This window comes from Psammomys obesus, unplaced genomic scaffold (assembly GCF_907164565.1).
Source record: "Psammomys obesus unplaced genomic scaffold, mPsaObe1.curated_primary_1811, whole genome shotgun sequence".
Taxonomy (NCBI): domain Eukaryota; kingdom Metazoa; phylum Chordata; class Mammalia; order Rodentia; family Muridae; genus Psammomys; species Psammomys obesus.
This window is the reverse complement of record NW_026596120.1, coordinates 6,780,422-6,799,756: the sequence shown is the minus strand read 5'-3', so window position 1 is coordinate 6,799,756 and position 19,335 is coordinate 6,780,422. Positions and strand designations below refer to the sequence as shown.

The 19,335-nt window shown below is 44.5% G+C and overlaps 1 protein-coding gene across 2 annotated transcripts in view; it reads left to right on the top strand.

Moving 5' to 3' along the window:
- The window catches only part of Zbtb38 (zinc finger and BTB domain containing 38), a 129,686-nt gene extending 125,262 nt beyond the window's left edge, over window positions 1–4,424 (top strand). Inside the window, exon 3 of one of the 2 annotated variants that reach the window (XR_008722811.1) lies at window positions 4,289–4,424. The gene's annotated coding sequence lies outside the window, so the exon portion shown is untranslated. The remainder of the gene's footprint in view (window positions 1–4,288) is intronic. The other variant, XM_055629567.1, reaches the window with a different exon arrangement.
- Window positions 4,425–19,335: the final 14,911 nt, after the last annotated feature.

The window sequence follows — 19,335 nt, the reverse complement described above, 5'->3', positions numbered from 1 at the left end:
GCTGGACCCATGCTCCTGCCAGTGAGCCATGTCTGGGCCCACGGTCCAATCAAAGCAGGAGTCTGTGCTGATGTCCGAGGCCCGTGTTACTACTAAAGGCCATGTGGATGTCCTTGGTCTGGGCTTCTGCTTGAGGCCATATTGAAGTCTGAGTACTCTGCTGAGCTATCCCTGCCCCTTGCCTGCAGCAGGAGAGCTGGCTCCACCCCTCATCTGGCATGTGGTAGCAAGGGCACGAGAGAGATACCCTCCTACCTCTCCCCTGCCACCTGAAGCAGGCAAGTGAGCTGGCCCTTGGAAGGCATGAGAGTGAGAGAGAGCTGTCCCTGTCCTCAAAGGGTGTAGCACTCGAGAGAGGAGCTGGCCCTGGGGGTGTGGGCACAGGGGAGCCAGCCTTGAGGGTGTGAGAGTGGGAGAGCTGGCCCTGCCCCTCACCTGGACAAAATGGAAGAGCTGGCCCCGGCAGCACAAGTGCAGTAGAGCTGGCAGGCTGACCAACTCGGCTTTCACCCAGGCCCAGATCCAGGGTTCTGAGTTGGCCTACCACATCTACAAACTCCTGAAGTGTGTGAAAGGGCTGGTTGGTCCTGCATATCCAAAGCGTCAGGATCTCCATGACACAGGGCAACAACGTGCTATCTGAGAGAGTCCCAGTGAGGATACAGTATTGATAGTGCAGCAGAAGCCAGAGGCCTTGAACCAGGCCGATGACTCACTGCAATGAACACTGCAGCTTCCATGGCAAGATTTTTTTTTTGTTTTTTTTTTGTTACTTTTTCTTTTTTTTTTTTTTTTTTTTTTTTTTTGAGTATTGCAAGGGCAAAGGGCTAGTTCCATGTTCCATGGGCTGAGAAAGTGGGTCCAGATTGGATACTAGGATGCACATCTCTGTGACAATGGTTAAGATGTTACAGTCCTTTGTAGACTATGGACTTATCTAAGAATTATCTAAGGGATTTTGTTTGGTTTTGTTTTTTGGCTTTTCTCTGGCTGTCCTAGAACTAGCTCGTTAGACTGGGGTGGCCTTGAACTCACAGAGATCCACCTACCTGTGCCTCCTGAGTACCAGTACTAAAGGCATGCACCATCATTACCCAGCTGGTTATTTTTTAAACCTGTGTATTGCCATTCCCAGTTTTTGCCTTTACATTTTATGTAGCGTCTCGTTTTCTGACATGTTTAAAAGGCTTTGAATTCTAACTGTACTCAGTGAGCTTGATCCCCATCCTGGTTTATTTTGGGGAGATTTCCCCTGTTTGAACCAACCTTAATTGTCTTATGTTCAAGCATTTAGAAAATACTTGATGTGCATGCATGAATAATTCATGCTGAGCCCTTTCTAGTGCTTTGTAGATATAAGGAATGATGTGTGTGTGTGTGTGTGTGTGTGTGTGAGTGTGTGTGTGTGTGTGTGTATGTGTGTGTGTTTAAGTCTAGTGGCCATTATTTTTGTCAACATTCTGTAGCTTCTTCAAATATGTGCTTTAAAACAAAAACACACCTTGCTGAGTTGATGTAAAAGCAGTAAATCAAAATCCCAGTAATTATGCTTTAGGCAACGGCAAAGTGATCCTAGTAGTTCATCTGGAAGAAAAGCAGGAAGAATAGGTATGAACACATCTAAAGGAAAGCATAATGAGGAAGACTTGTGTATTAAAAGGTATGAAATAGGCTGGGTGTGGTGGCCCATGCCTTTGATTCCAGCACTCTGTATGCAGAGTCGGGCAGATCTCTATGAGTTGGAGGCCAGCCTAGTCTACGTAGAGTTCCAGGACAGCCAGGGCTCTGTAGAGAGACCTTGTCTCAAAAACAACAGCAATGCAAGTATGGAGTAGTTATCAGAGTTAAAACTGTGTGGTATTGGCTCACTGATTAGTAAGTCTTCAGGGAACACAGTAAAAAACGATGTATTTGTATTTCTGCATCAGATTTGTTTATAATAACGAAAGAACCCAACCCATGTGTTCTAGCCTGATTTCTGTCACTGCATGACCATGACTAAAATAGGAAGGAAGGTTTTATTACACTTACAAATTACAGTCCACTGATGAGGGAAGTCAGGGCAGGAGGAGCTCAAGTAAGAGCAGAGGCAAGTACCTCAGAGAAAAGTTGTTCGCTGGCTTAATCCCTAGCTTGTCCTTAGCTAGCTAGCTTTCTTACACAGCCCAGGCCTCCTTGCCTAGGGATGGTACTGAACCCTCCTGCATAATTAGCAGTCGAGAAGTTATCCCTACAGGCCTGCCTACAGGCCAATCTGATTCGTCTATCCTCCAATTGAGGCTCCCTCAGATACCTCTGGGCTGAGTCACGTTGACAGCTGACGCTATCTAGAAGACCACGGAAAAGCAAATAGTCTATTAAGCAAAAGGTGCTGAGGTTGTACTTGGAGGAAATGTGTGACGACGCCTGTTTCAATGGTATACAGAAGTAAATTTCAAATGAATTAAACCTCTTGGAAAAAAAAGGAAACCACAGACACAAAATGAAACCAAGAACATATGTACTTGATATCTAGACAGGGAAGGAGAAGACAGAAATTATCACAAAGAATAAGCCAAGTGTGGTGGCACATGCTTTTGATCCTAGCACTTGGGAGGTAGAGGTGGGAGAAGCTCTGAGTTCAAGACCAGCCTGGTCTATACAAGTCCCAGGACAGCCAGGAAATAAATTATCATAAAGAAAAAGGTTGATTACAGATACATAAAAGTTGGCTGTTTTTACCTTTAAAATACCACAAACAAGGGGTGTGTGTGTATGTGTGAGAGAGAGAGAAAGTACTCTAAGGGCTGGAGAGGTAATTCAATGGTAGAGCACTTGCCTAGTACATGCATAGGTTCAAGGTTCAATCTGTAGAACCATACACAATTTTCCTCCAGAATCACTAAGCTGGATCACTAAAACAGGACCATAAGTAGATCCCACTGCCTATACAGAACCAGTAACCAGAAAAAGAAAACAAAATCCCAAACTACAAGACTTTTAAAAAGTTTAAAGGTCAGTCCTGAAATAAAAGCAAACAAGCCAACAACCCCATTTTAGCGTCACACGATAAAAGTCACAGCATGAGACAGTGATAACGCCATTTGAGTCAAGGAGCATTTCTCCTAAGGTAGACAAGATGGCTGAGGTGATGTTTAGAGATGCATCCGCCGGAAAGTACAGTCACGGCTGTCTAAGCATGTCTCTATCGCTGATTGTTTTCATAGTTTTTCAAGTATAACGAATGGTGACAGCAGTAACTGAAGTGACTGTTGAGCAGTCACGTATCAGGGGAAGTATGGCCGTACCTTTGCCTTAGTGAGAGTGAGTGTTTCTACCACAAATATCAAGTGATCCATACACGGCGCATAAGCTAATCTTAGTAATGCTTCACTCCTGGCCTAATTTTGGGTAAGAGGTATTTCACAATTGAATATGATTTCTCCGAAAGGTGAACTACGAGGTGAAACAAAGCTAGTACATAAGAGAAAACAATAAATTAAGCAGAGAAAGTAAAGCCCCAGATATTAAAAATTTTTCAAAGGCAGAGACGATTCTAGGCGAAAATTTTCAAGTGAGATTATATGTTTCTTCATAAAGGGAAAATGTGATTGTGTAAGAAGCTGGACTTCCTGTTCGATCCACCAGGTGGCACCATGCTACACCAGGCCTGGGGGAAAGAGAGCTCGCTAGCTGCCAGGAGCCGGCACTTCCTGTCCAGGATAGGACACGGTTGTAAGCTCCTTCTATTTACTGAATAACAAGCAAACAACAAGAACAACAAAACCCGCACAGGTCCCCACACAGGAAAGCACTTAATAAAGCATTTGTATTGTGAGCGGTGTCCATCACGCCTCCCTAGAACCACATTCACTATTCACCCACGTGTTACTCTGCAATAAAGTTTATTGAGAACTAACATGTCAGACCCATGTGAGGTACTGGAATGACAACAGGCGAGGACATTGGGGAAATGTCGTGTTTTAGGGAGAAAAACATGAGCTGCTGAAGGCTCGTGTTACTGACGTAATAACAATCTGTGGTGAGTGATTCAAATGAAAAGTACAAGCCAAAACACAGCATAGATACCAAGACAAGATAAATCATGGCAGGAGAGCTGTGCAAACACAGCGTAAGTTCCGTGTAGGTGAGAGAGAAACTGTGTAAAATGTTAAAAAGTCTGCTCGTTCGTTAGGAAATGTCTGTGCCCCTCCGAAAAGAATTCACCCCTCTCTTCATGCATTAGACTTCCTCTAAGGCTAGGTTAGAATCCAGCTTTCTCTCCTAACTGGCTCTCCTCCCTCTCCAGGTTTTTCTCCTCAAAATGCAGGGATTCCACCAGAAGCCGCGTGTCAGCCTGCATTTTTCAATTTCCTGCACATGATTTTCCTCTGCTGGGTCCTTTCATCTCAAACTGTCTTAAAGCTGACCTGCTGCTTTCTTATCCTGTGACTCAGATCTCCAGAGCCTGCTCCGACTGCCTTCCAGTCCTGCCTCTCACAAGCCCTGTGGACAGAGATGGACACCTGCCACCACTGGAGACATCAGCCATCCCTCTTCCTGGCCTTTGCTCCGTGCATTCCAGCTGTCTGAAGCACATTTTGCACTTGTCAGTTAAAAATGGCCTCTCTCAAATTATTATTTTTTTTTAGATATTAAAAGTCCTTTTAAAAAGTATTCCTTTTCTTCGTTTCATATGTATGTGTATGTAGGATGCATGTTGGCATACGTATTCAAATACACATGGGCGTACGCCCCAGGTTGATACCAGGAATCTCTCTCATCATTCTTCCACCTTATTCTTTGAGTGGGGTCTCTCAATCAAAGCTCGGAGCTCGCCGGTGAGGCTAGTCCCGCCTTGCTCCAGGGATCCTGTCTTCACCTTCCCAGGCTGGAATTACATTCGGGCCCCCTCTCCCTCCTGGCGTCAACATGACATTTAGATGGATGCTGGTGATTCTGATTCTTGTTTGCATGACAGGAGCTGTGACTGCCAAACCATCTCTACCACCTGTAAATGTGTTTTTTTAATTAAAAAAAAAAGATTTATTTATTTTTATTGTATGTGCTTGGCCTGCATATATATCTGTGTGACAGTGTCAGATCGCCTGGAACTGGCGTTACAGACCGTTGTGAGCTGCCATCTGGGGGCTGGGAATTGAACCTAGGTGCTTGGAAGAATAGCCAGAGCTCTTAACTGCTCAACCATCTCTCCAGCTCCAAAGTTTTATTTTTTTTTAATAATTTTTTTTATTTTATTTCATGTGCATTGGTGTTTTGGCTACATGGATGTCTGTGTGAGGATGTCAGCTACCCTGGAACTGGAGTTTTGTACAGTTGTGAACTGCCATGTGGGTGCTGAGAATGGGCCCTCTAGGAGAGCAGTCAGTATTCTTAACTGCTGAGCCATCGCTCTAACCCCAAAGTTCTTTTTTTAAACAACAGAAAAGCTGATGATATAAAACCATAAACAGTGATTGTTTTTTAATAGACTTACCTGGAAAATAAAAGACTGTTATCTCTAAGTTATTTCTTCCGTATAAGACTTTGCTTTGCTAATCTAAAACTGGACCCTAAAGAAGTCTCTTGTCAAAACTGGCCTAACTGGGTTTGTGAGGAAATCTGCCCACACTGGGGGACTCCTCATCCTAAGGCTCCAGACTTGAGGACAGCAAAGCACTCCCTCTCCTGTTTGTCAGCCGTGGCTCTGAGTGTTCTAGTTTCCTGTCTGGGGATCTCTGCTTCTTCCGGCCATTGCCTGGACAGATGTGGTCTACCCACAGGGCTGTGGTCTCACTCAGCCTGCAGGCCTCAATGGAACATCTGCATTAGGACATGATGTGTGGTTGGTAAATTCTAAAGATATGCATGGTGGCAAACAGTTCCGAAAGATCAGAATTCGTGGCCTCCTTTCTCATTTGCCATATGCTGACCCTTTCTCACACTTCTAGAGATTTCCAGTTGCCTTGGTGATGCTTAGAATTGTTACAGAAGAAATAGGGAAAGAATAAAAAGGAGAAGGAAAGGTTAAGGTCTGCTATACTAAATAGAATTTTCAGACTTTCTTTCTTTCAAATAGTAGCTTAATCAGCTGAGCTTTATAGGACAGAAAGTATGCTACAGAGTCACAGCTTCTTTTCCTTGCTTGTTGGCGTCAGAGTCAGTTAAATACGGGGTTTTATGTCAGAAGTGCTGGAGCAGACAGGAAGAGAGAAGCCCACCCTGCCGGTCCGATAAACTCCTTAGGAAGGGACAGAAAGACAAGGGAGGCGAGTATTGTCTTCCTTCTCCTGACCCTGCCAACATCAGGTTGGTGGGGGAAGGTGGAGGGCTCCTGAAGACTGGGACCCTAGGAGGGAGGGGCTCACCTGCTGTGTTGCCTAGACCCTAAAATTGACTACAAGGTTATTTAGGGAGAAGGGTTGAATACAATGTCCTCGACTGCCCCCGGCACCACAGTAGAAAAGTAGCTAAGCTGACTGCGCTGAGAGCCAACAGGCCTCCATGTGCCAAGCATCACGAGAGAAAGGTGAGTCACTAACAAGGTGGGGGCGGACGCTCTGGGGAAGAGGCAGATAGAGGATGTGGGGTCAGAGTCCCAGCCAGAGCAGCACTGAGTCATCAGGGATCACACACGCAGGTCCTTCCAAGCCAGGAAGGACCACACCACAGGAGTTAGAATCACTGCTGCAACAGCAGGTGCAGGCAGATTGTCCAGGGGCAGATGCAGATTCACCCGAACAGCTGAAGCACAGGGAACAGCCAGACCACCCAGCTAGGGAAACAAGGATGTAGAAGCTAGTAGTGAACCCGGGGAGCCCATCCTCTCTCCGTCTCCGAAGAATCTGTTAGCAATAGCTATCCCAGATCCGAATACCACCTTTAAAAGATTAAAAATAGTAATAATAATAAAATAAAAAAAGAAGCAAGATAACAAAAGACTAAGAGTGTCCTTATGTTGTTTTGTTTTTTACCTGATGAGATGGAGTGTTTACTTGATGTGATTATTTAAGTTGTTTCTTTCAAATACCCTCCCCCCAGTTCTGTGTTGGAGATTCAGAAAGGAGAAAACGGTTTTAGAGAAACAAAGATAGTACGCCATCTCTGCACATCTGTGAGTGGGGTGGTGAAAAATTGCAGCCATCCTCACATACGAGCTTTGCCAGCCCTTTCCACCCTCCTCCCCACTGCTAAATTGGGTGCTACTTGGGCTGCTCCGTCCCTCCCATCCACCCACTTGCAACCGTGCAGAAGAGCTGAGAGGGTCCAGGCCAGATTTTTGGGCTTTGGGGTGCAAAAATTAAGAGAATAAGAAGGAGGATAGAAATGGAGAAGCCACATGGATGGATTCTAAGGAGAAACAAAGAAATAACCAGTTTGTCTTGGAAGAGCCTCTAGAGAGCACAAGACATGAATGTGCTCAAAAGTATCAGAGGAGGAAAGGAGGAAAGGAAGACAGACATGTAGAAATGACAGAGCATGCGGTTCTGGGGAAAGGCAGCAAGGAGCTGGTTACTGTTGCACATTAGAACAGGTACAAGATGGATTTGGATAGAAGTTTCTGTGGATTCCATTCTTGTATCTTTGCTATTTCTTGAGATCTCTGGGAGTTCCTATCAAGACTGTTGCCTTGAGCCCCACCCAGTCACTAGAGAACAGAGATCTCAGCCTTGACAGGTTATCAACTACAGTGACCCTGGTGCTCTATAAGAGATTACTAATACAGTGAAAAGATTCACAACTGGGGGTGATTTTTGTCTATTAGAGAACATTTGAGACAGGGTCTGATGTATCCCAAGCTGGCTTCAATCTTATTCCTTAGCTGATGAGAACCATGAGCTTTGGTTCCTTCTGCTTCTGCTTCTGCTTCTGGAGAGCCGATTACAGGTATGTAATCGCTGCTCCTGCATGTATGCAGCTCTGGGGGTTGAACCTAGGGTCCTGGGCATGCCAGGGAAGCACTGGGACAACTGAGCTACATCTCCAGCCCCTGCTGGTTATCACAACTGAGACATGCTAGCAGCATGTGGACAGAGGCCAAGGACACCGCTAAGCATCTTCCAGGATACAGGACAGTCCTCCACAGGAAGGTGGCCCAGGTAGAGACATGCCCAAGAAATGCTTGTTTCCTTACATCATCCCTTTCTACTGACAAAAATAAAAGACAGCCTTTTCTCGTTTTAAACATTCTTTGACGTTTATGATAGCCTTTTTTAAAAGTTTATTATATTTATTTGATGTGTGTACTCGTAAGAGAGAGCTCAAGAGACAGGAGGGAGGGAACACACAATCACAGGTCAATGGCTTTTGGGACTGTTTCTCTCTCCTTGTACCAGATGGGTCCTGGAACTCAAACTCAAATTGGCAGTCTTGGTGGCAGGTGCCTCTACCTTTCTGTGCAGTCTCATATCAGTTTGTAAAAAACATAAACGTGGAAGAATTCCTGTTTAAGAATTCTAAAATCCTGTAGGGAAAAATGGATTTGAGTAAAGAAAGTTATAGAAAATATTTTTTTTTGCAGGTCTGTACATAAGTTGTGTGTGCCTGCATGTGTTTGTGTACACATAGAGGCTGGAGGCTTACCCCAGCAGTGTTCCTTGACTGTTCTCCACATTATTCCATTTTCACTAGCCTGGCTAGTCAGTTTCCTCCAGGAATACCCTACCTCAGCCTCTCACCTTCCCAGAGCTGAAGTTACAGGCAGGCTGCCGTGGCTGCCCAGCATTTTCAGGGGTTCTGGGGGTCCGGACGCTGCTGAGCCACCTCCCAGGCTGTTCCCAGTATAAAACAAACACACCAGACGGAACAGCTGTCGTGAGTAAGACATGATCGCAATGGACAATTTTGGCTTCTCTGCATCCTTTGCTCTCCGAAGAGAACTCCCAGAATGCAACTCTTGCCCAGCCCTCCACAAAGGGACTAAGAACTTTGTTTTGCTTGGTTGCAGGTAATATAATCACTAGGAAGGATTACTGGGGTAAGGTGTTAGGGAACAGTGGCATATTTAATTTCAAGTTTTTATTCTAATCTCCCTCCCATCAGACCTCTCTATCTCTGTGCAGACAGCCCTAGGCTTCAGTCCTAGGAATCTACAGTATATCGCTTTTAAAAATCAACAAAATGAATTAGAATGCTTACATTTTTCGTGGTCACTGGTTCAATTATTCCAATAGGCTACAAATTTATCCAAACTCCTATTTCTTCTCTGGCTATATATCCTTGTCTTCTCTCTGAAATGTCCTATGACTTGGAAATAGATACCAACATCTCATCTATGAAGACCAAGATAATAGCCTGGCTTTTTCCAAGCCCCTACATTTCTCTGTAGGGACATACCAAGTCAAGTGCCCTGAAGCAGGGCACATGGCCAGAGGGCACTTGTCCTAGTACCAACACCATCAAAAGCGGCTGCATTCATTGCCTCTCCTGCCCTTGGTGGAGACCTACCTCTTTCCTTCAGTAACAACAAACAGCAGGCAGGGCTACCCCTTGATGGCTCCAGACCATTGTCCATCAGGTGATTTGTGAATGAACAACTCGGCCCCTGTGGGATGGAGTTACAGCATCAGCACATAATGTGCAAAAGTCAAAGGTGGGACCAAGAGGAGCTGCTTGGGGCATCAAGAACTGACAAGTGGTAGCTTAGGCGGAGAGAGAGTGGCAGTCTGTTATTCTCTCCCTCTCCCTCCCTCTCTCCCTTTCTCTCCCTCTCCCTTTCTTTCCCTCTCCCTCTCTCCCCCTTTCCCTCTCCCTGTCCCACTCTCAATCCCTTTCCCTGTTCCTCTCTCCCTCTCCCTCCCTCTTTCTCTTTCTCCCTCCCTCTCCCTTTTCCCCCCTCTCCCTCTACTTCCCCCTCTCCCTTTCTTCTCCTTTTCCCTACCCCTCTCCTTTTCTCCCCCTCTCCTTCCCTCTCCCTCTCCCTTTACTTCTTCCTCCTCCTCTCATAACAAAAGGACAGGAGGAATGCAGACCACAGCTGGGGTTTCAGAGTCAGAGCTCTTTGGAGCTTTCTGTTGTGATCTCAAGATGGCAGCTGAATTTCCAAGCGTTTGTCTTTATTAAACAAAGGAAAATGGCAAGGCCAAAGGAGAACATGGTGACAGTCTTGTGTACCCTTCCAAGTGAAGAAAACAAAGTGTTTTGGAAGATTAAAACAGACTCCCTCTCAAGTCTTACTGAGTCATATAACCAGCCCTAGCTGTTAAGGAGACTAGAACATATATGGGAAAGTTTGGGAATGTTGGTTGCTTTGACCATGACAAAAAAAAAAAAAGTCATGTATGTAGCCTGGCATCTTAGAGTAGTGTAGTCTTGATGGTGAAAGATGGGAAACCCAAAGCTGAGAACTGATTTTTATGAGTCTTTTAGCCCACACAGTACTACTTTGGGCCTAGAAACAAAAGAGTGACCATTCTTGCCAGCTTTGCTGATACCTGGATGCCCCGTGGGTTCTAAAACATGGTGTTCTTGGTTTGGGTCTTAGCCTTCTCTTAGCATCACAAAGCAGTGAGAGTGACGGAGGAAACCAGAGCAGGGAAGGAGGCACATAACCACTCCATCCACCCCACGTCATACAACCAAACCCCAAGAAGCCAACAGCAATCCCATGGGCCCTCCTAGAAAACAGCAACCGAGGAGACAGAATTATTTGGGCAGGTGGCAGGCAGCCACAAGATGGAAAGCTTGAATTCCTTTGCAGCCACACAGTGATAAGGCTACCTGGGAGATTTCTTCACAAGTCTGAAAACAGCTTATAACTTTGTGTTCACTTTCCCTACATTCTGCAACAACCCACAAAAACGGAAGACAGAGCTTAGATCTAAGCCACTGCTAACAACAGTGTGTGGCCAGTAAGCTTCTGTCCTCTGTGCTCTCTGCCAAATGTGAGTTGTTTATGACACACAACCCAGCCCAGGGCGAGGACTGCAAACCGCACGCCTTGCCTCTTTCCCTTTGTTCTTCCTCGCCTGACTTCTGACACTTTGCTTCCTTCTGCCCCTAAACTCTGAGTAAAGCTCTTGCTTGGCCCCTCTGGCTCTGTGGTGAGGTCTGGTTTCTTTTACCAACTTTAAGTTTAGAGTTCTGACACATTGGTTAGCAGCTTCTCCAAGTACCCTATCTTATACCTTATGTTCCTCCATTCTTTCTTTCTTTTTTTTTTTTTCTTTTGGTTTTTGGTTTTGTTTTGTTTTGCTTTGGAGACAAGGTTTCTCTATGTAGCCCTGGCTGTCCTGGACTCGATTTGTAAACCTGGCCTTGAACTCACAGAGATCCACCTGCCTCTGCCTCCCTGAGTGTCATCCATTCATTCTTAAAACATTCATTTGATGCCTCCATTTTCCATGTCCTTATGAGTCAAAGGCACAGTATCGTCCAGTTTTTGAGAACTGCACACAACAGCTGAACAAACAGGACTCATAAGTTTACCAAGAGCACTGCAAGCAATATCTGGACACATAGAGTATCATACTAGCCCACACAAAAAAGAGGCAGGTCTATGGGCACATTCAGAAGATGAGCCTTGGGCAGTATCAAGATCTATTCATTTGAACATTGGCAATATCATTGGAAGGCATGCTGGGTGGATGGAACTCTCTGACTTCATGGATATTGATCTCCTCTCTCACAATAAAACATTGATTTGATCCAGACTACCTGGTAACAAGCAATGCAGGTTACCTAATGATGAACTGCCTGTCTTGGGGCCCAGAGATATTAACAATGGTTAGACTAAGATAATTTACATATTCAGAATGACTGTGAGTGAGTCTTAAGGATCAGTGTACTCAAGGTCAGTGTACTCTACTATCAAATGTAGGTAATTTCCAGCAACAGCAGCTAACTGTGACCATGAACCAAAAGCCAAGAATATTACAAAGACATTAACTCTCCAGGAGAACCCCAACCACAATGATTCCTTTTTCTTTTCATTTTTTTTCCCACTATGATAAATACATATTACACAAAATGTGTCATCTTGGAGCTGGAGAGATGGCTCTTGCTGCTCTTGCAGAGAACCCAGGTTTGGTTCTCAACAATCCTACGGTGGCTCACACCCACCTTTAACTCCAATTCTAAGGGACCCAAGCCTTCCTCTGGCCTTTGCAGGCACTTACGCTTTGTGTATGCACTTATATACACACAGGCAAAACATTTACGTGTGTAAAATAAAATCAAACAAAATTGTTTTCAAGATCATCATCTTAACATTGGCAAGCCCATAGCTCAGGAGCTAAGTACATTCACATTGTTGTAGAGCTTTGGCCACCATCCATCTCCAGAGTCCTTTCCGTGTACAAATCTCAAACTCTATTCCTTCCCCCCCCCCCGGCCCCTGGAAATCCCATTCTACTTTTGTCTGTGGGAACCTGAACCGCTTAGGTAACACATACAAGCAGGATAATAGTTTTGTGCTCTGCGACCAGCTTATTTCACTTAGCACATTGTCCTTGAAATCCATCCGTATTGTAGCATGTGTCAAAACTTCCTTCTTCTTTTTCAGCAGTTGAGTAATAGTCTGCTGTATGTCTACACTACGCTTTGTTTTTCCATTCATCTTTTAGTGGGTGCTTGGTTGCTTCCACTTTTTGGCTACTGTAAACAATATGGCTGTGGAGATTAATGAACAAATTTCTCTTCTAAGAGAAATTCTACTAAGCAGAAGTGTTGAACTGTGTGCCACTTCTTTTTCTAATTTTGGAGTAACAATAAGCATTTCTTCTCTATGAAAAAAAAAAAGATAGATCTATTTGAGACATTTCTGAACATTTTTCTCTTAGTCACAGCCCAGGTCTTCCTAACTGTGCCCGTAAGGGATGGGACTTGGAGGAAAAGTTGTCCAGTGCAAGTGGTATAGACACAGGAATGGCCTGTATCAGACGCTGGGCTCATTTAGGGGATTTGCAGACAGCTTGGCACATCAACCAGACAGTACAGAGGCGTATTGCAGTTTGCTTGCAGCAACTGAAACCCTGGCTTATTTCAAGTAAGAAATGACTGCTTTCAATGTGTTAGTTTTCCTCAGTGGAATCTCACTGGGTATATTAATATGCTTCAGTTTAGGCGTCATACCACTTGAACATTTTTCGTCTTAATGGTCTTTTATTTGTATATTTTGATTTTCATTTTTGTATTCTGGTGGTGGTAGTGTGTGTGTATGTGTGTATGTGTCCGTGTGTGTGTTTCATGTGGGTTTGGTTTGCTTGTTTTGTTTTTTGTTTTTTTTACTTAACTTTGGTAAATGGAATCTATCAAGAAAATTGTCCATTTCTTTTAGATTTTCGAATTTTGTGGCACATAAGCTTTTGTAATACGACCTAATGATTGTTTGGATTTCCTCAGTGTCTGTAGTTATGTCCCCCTTTTCATTTCTGATTTTGCTGATTTGGATAGTTTCTCTCTGCCTTTTAGTTAGTTTGGCTAAAGGTTTGTCTATCTTGTTGATTGTTTCAAAGAACCAGCTCTTGGTTTCATTGATTCTTTGAATAGTTTTATTTGTTTCTAGTTGATTGATTTCCGCCCTGAGTTTGATTATTTCCAGCCGTCTGCTCCTCTTGGGTGCATTTGCTTCTTTTTTCTCTAGGGCTTTCAGTTGGGCCATTAAGTTGCTTGTATGAGATGTCACAAATTTCTTCTTGAAAGCACTTAGTGCTATGAATTTTCTTCTGAGCACTGCTTTTTTGTTTTTGTTTTTGTTTTTTAGAGAGGGAAAGAAAAGGCTTGTAGTTGGGTGGGCAGGAAGGTGGGGAAAATCTGGAAAGGATTGGGGAGGAGAGAGTATAATCAGAATATGATGTTTGAAAAATCATTTCTTTTTTTCAACTAAAAAACTGAAGCTTGAGAAAGACAAGGAAAAAAAATTGAGGAACTGACCCAGGTTAGAGGAAAACAAAGCCACCAGTGGATGTCATTCAGATCCAGGACTTTCTTTTTCTGTAAAGATAAGTATTGAGTTAGCAGAAAAGTGAATAAAGTCTGTAGATTAGCTAGATGTCTTAGCAACGTTGATTCTCTGACTTTGTAAGTGTACTAGGTGAGGGAAGAGATATCTTCAGTCTAAGAAGCATTCACTTTTAGGGGTGCAGAGCCACCTACTTCCAAAGGGTTCTGGAACACAGAGCGGAAGGTAATGGCAAAGCCGAGAGGAAAGTATTAGTGAGTATGTATGCCTGGAAATTTATACATATTATAATGAAATATTAAAATATTGCATTTCCTGGGGCTGCAGAGACGGCTCTGTGGGTAAAACACTTGCTGGGGAAAAGCATGAGGTCTGGAGTTCAGATCCTCAGCACTCACATAAAGGCCAGGGAGGTATAGAAGGTAGGAGTAGAAGTGCAGAGACAGGGGATCTGTGAGACAAGCTTGCTAACTAGACTAGCCAATTGGCAAGCTCTGGATTCAGCAAGTTGTTGTCTCAGTAACTTAAGTGGAAAACAGTAGACAAAGATGCCTCTCAACTTCCACACAAATACACACACCCTTCTGGACCTGACAAATTAGATGCAGGTACCTGCAGATGTCAAGGCTCAGTGACATTTTGTACTGACTTTGGGGGGGGGTGTCAAGATTCCTCCTCTGTCCTGGCGAACTGATCACCTGGGTTCAGGCTATCTAACACCTGCCTTTCTCAAGGGGATGACAGCAGGCCTCATGGGGCACGCCCACAAGCTTGACCATTTGTCTGTCTTCCCCAGGAACGGTAAGTTATTCAGAGTCCAGGCTCTAGTGATCCCCAGAATTCCTTAGACCTAGAGCCTTCTGAAGGGAGTGCAATCTACGGGCACACAGGAGTGGCCTTGGGCTTGATGTAGGATACACTTTGCCTTCCTGAATCGCTAGGTTCCAGCCTAATCAACTTCTTATGTTCCCAACTATCCTAGACGTTTCTCTTAGCGAGAGATCACCCAGCTCCACCCTATCTCCTCAAAGAACCTCCTTTGGTGGGGCTGTGGTTTCTCTCGAGATGTCTGAGATAGTAAGTGGCAAGGTGACCCTCCCCTCTTCACCTGCTTGCAACAGAACCATGCCAGAGCTACCTCCTTCATACCCAGTGTATGTGGAGGACCCCTGCTCACAGTTTGCAAGAGTCTGATGTCTGCTTTGGGGCTAGTGTTAGACATGTTGCTAGTCTCTTGTAAAAGCATAAGAGATGCTTTTCTCTGGAGTATGAAAGACTGGAGAAATCCCAGGGCGAGCGGCTGAGACTCCTGCTTCTAGACAACAGAAAAAGTAGACGAGAGTGCGGAGAAGAGGAGATCCCTGAGGGGAGCTTCTCCCAAGGACTGAGCCTGTGGGCTGAGGGAGTACAGGAGCTGAAAGGTAAATGGAGGAAGCATGGGAGACGTGTGTGTACAACTGTCATCTGGTAATTAGAGGAGTTTCAGTTCAGAACAAGGTCCAGGCAGCTTGTATCATCGGTGCATGCAAAAGGGAGGATGCTTAGAGCCTTGCTGGAGTCTAAGCAGCAATGGGTGTCCTACCAGCTCATGCCATCTGTGAGGGGCCATTCGCCCGCCCTTCTTCCCCTGGATGTTGCCTTCCCAGAGAACATGGCACCTTCAATGAGAACAAGAAGAGGCCAGGGAGAAAAGTCAAGAAGTCAGCAGTGTCCTGCCCCAGCCCTGCTGTTAGCCTTCCAGCCGGTGGATTCAAAGGAGAGAAGAAGGCGTAGCTTTGATTGACATCTTCAACTAGATGCTTAAATTACTGAAGTGATATTTGAGGAGCCACTAAAAGAGGCTGAAAGGGTAGTAAAGATGGTACCAGCCTTCACTTACTGCCAGAAAAGAAACAGCAATGGCGAGAAGAGGTCGGGGCAGACGAAATTGTTTTGTTGCTTATTTAAAGCCCGGCTTACGTTTGGCTACCAAGAGTTAAGGGTATTTAGCGCAAGGATCTGTCCCACCCCTCTAGCAGGGACCTCTTTCCTGGAGGCCTGCTCAGTCTCAGGAGCAGGATGTCTATTTCTCTATTCTTCCTACTCAATTGCTTTTCTGAAGCCAAATACTGCTCTTTCTGCTGCCCTGGGGTTAAACCCCCCCCATTCATCCTTTTCACATAAAAAAAAAAAAAAAAAAAAACCAAAACATGGAAGTGGCTTAGAAGTTGCACTGGCCATCAAACAGGACAGTTTCCCAGAGCTGACCTCCCCTAGAACTCACCACTGGAAAACTGCCCAGTGGGCAACCGAGCTTTAACAAACAGGACTGACTGGGACTGTGCTCTGCGGTCAGGGGCCATTGGCTCAAATCTTAGAGATCCTGTGGATCAGCTCTGCTCAGAGACAGCACTGTAGCAGGAGAAAAGCACTAACAGATGCTGACCTTAGCCGTAAAGTTGTTGAAGACTCTAGTGTGGCATGGAACATCGACCTGTAGAGGCCCTTTTGAAGATCCTGGTCCAGTATTTAACAGAGAGCACACTTCCTGTGTTTTGTAGGGGGAAGAGAGACTCTGCGAAGAATTCCCCTTGTGCCTGAATTCTTGTCTCTCAGCCCCCATTGCTGATAGATATTTCCTCTACTTCAGGCTTTGTTGCAAGAGCGACTTTGGGTCAGCTCTTTAGCTCACTCTCCCCCACTCCCTCTATTTCTTAAGTTTTGTTTTGCTTGGCTATATGAGTGAGTGCCTGGAGCCCAAAGAGATCAGAAGAAGGTATTGGATCCCCTGAAACTGGAGTTACAGACAGTTGTGAGCTGCCATGTAGATGCTGGGGTCTTCTGGAAGAGCAGCCAGTGCTCTTAAGCTCTTAAGTTGTCTCTCCAGTCTCACTAGCCAGCTCTTCATTGGCTCCACTTTCTAAGACTTTAGAAGATCTTGAAGCTATCCTTTAACCAACTATCACTCTATTGTTTTCTCAGCCCTGAGGTGGGGAGGCAGGGACCTGGAACTTTCTATGCGCATAGCTTCACATTCCTTTGACTCCTGCTGGAGGTGCGCCGGCAGATGGGTGCCAGCCAGGTTCATGGCAGGGTCATTGGGAGACCCTCACTGTATCTTTAGAGCGCAGAACTCAGCAGGACCACGTCCTGGAGGTCACATGGCTGCTGGGTTTGTAGGGGCTGCCTGGCCTGAGGTACGCTGGCCTGGCTCTTACCTACTGAAGAAATGGTGTCTGTAGAACTCTGGATGAATGGCTAAATCTGCCCAGACAAATAAAGAAATGGCCTGGTACCGAGTAGATGAAACCAGCGTATAGCTGCTCCAAGTTTCTGGTTCTCTTTTCCTCGCTGTTGTTTTATCAGTCGAAACTATGAAGGGGAGTACACTGGAGGAGGGTGATCGTGCCATAATAATAATAATTCCAAGGGAAGGGAGCTGACACCTGATGTCACTCTGGCCAAAGGGCATAGGCTACCTCATGCTCTGACATCCAGGCCTTTAACAGCCTCCTCCAGGAGTTAAACATATTTGAAGGTATTTTAAGTAGGTGAGTTGGAGCCTTCAGGATAAAAAAAAAAAAAAAAAAAAAAAAAAAAATTGTCCACATTTTTGACCAGTTTTGTCATGGCCTTGTTTGGTTCTGAAATAAAAACCTTGAAGGTTCTCTGAGTCTTTCATCACCTTCCACAACTTTAGCTTTGCTAAAAATGAAAACACTGTCTGGATTTAGAGGTAGTCCACAAAGGTATTAAGATGAGATGAATGGGGAAACCAAATCATCACTGAGGAGACTTGCCTCCCAAACCAGTCCCTGGGAAATAATTCCACCTCATTGGCACCCAGCTCTATGGAAATGACCTACATTTAAATACTAAAAGACAGCACTCTTCTCATATTTTATCAGAAAAACAGCAGTAACTGAAGGGTAGAAGGTGGTGGCCAACATGTTTGACCCCAGCATACAAAAAAAAAAAAAAAAAAAAAAAAAACCCCAAACCCAAAAACAGGCTGGAGATAATAGCTAAGCGGTTAAGAGCACTTGTTCTTGCAAAGGACCTGAGTTTGATTCCCAGCACCTGCCTGGAGGCTCTCTAACAACTAGCTATAACTTTAGATACAGGGGATCCAATGCTTTCTGACCTACAGGGGCACCGGGCACTCAAGTGGTGTACAGGCATACATGCAGGCAAAGCACTCATTAAACACATAAAATTTCAAAATTAAAATATATAAAATTATAAACAGGATCTAGAAGATAGCTCTTACAGGTCAGTTACAGGCTAGCGGGTGATTCAGAAATAGGCTGGACCCGTTAAGCATTAGAAATAGTTTCTAGCGTCAGGAGGTATTCACCTCATTAATCAAAAGGGTGATCTTCCTACACAGCCCTTCATGAATGAGCCAATCTGCGGTTTAAAACGAATGAATAGGTTTAAAACTAGTAAAGAAATCAGAAAAGACAGTGGTGAATAGAGAAGAGCAGAGATAGGAGCCATAGCTTTTAAACACATTCATTAATAATATGGGGAAGGAAGTGGAGTGCAAGATTGTGTCTGGTGCAATATTGTTCCTGTTACCAAACACGGTGAAGAAAGGAGAGGAACTCTAGATGAATTCAAAACCCAGTGCAAGAACCATAGACGAAAGGAGATGGGAAAGCAGTCTCGAGGCTCGGATGTGAATTTTAGGCTGTAAAGCTTGATTTCCTGAACGTGTTACATTGAGGAAGCAATAGCTAGTAAAGATTTCTTCTTCAGCACCAGTTGGAAAAATTAACAGTCTAAAGTGCTCATTCAGAAATAGAGTAATTATACGTGACTTCCGGCAAGGGAGCTTGAGGGTCTTAGTGAAACAATGTGATAATTTTGAACTCTACAACAGGAAGATGTCTGGGGAGGCAAGCTTAAAAGTTGCTTCAAGTAAAATTGGTTTTATATCTTTAGTAACCGTTTAGTAGCAGAGTTAATGAAAAAGAAGGGAAATTAGAAGAACCTGGCATAAGCATGGATATTTTTCAAAGCAAAAGCTAGGTTTGGGTGTCTAATTAGAGGATGTTATTAAAGTTTTCAATTGTGATGCCTGCCATTTGGATGACTGTGATAACAAATTACAAGTGAGAAATTTCAAAATAGGGAAGCTTCAAGTCTGCAGAGCAGAGGAAGTGAGTTAATAGACCACTCATTCATACATCGGACATAATGAAATCTGTAGGACATTGTGTGCAGGGGCTAGAACACCTAACCATTGACCACCCCACCATTATTCTCCCACAGTGCTGGGCAGGCCTCATATAATACCGAGGGGAAAAGAATCAGAACCATATTTCCTCAGTACTATACTGATTATGTGAGAACTATTGCCCATGCTCTCGCCACGGTTCCTTTCTTTCTTCCTTCCCTTCCTTCCTTCCCTTCCTTCCTTTCTTCCTTTCTTTCTTTCTTTCTTTCTTTCTTTCTTTCTTTCTTTCTTTCTT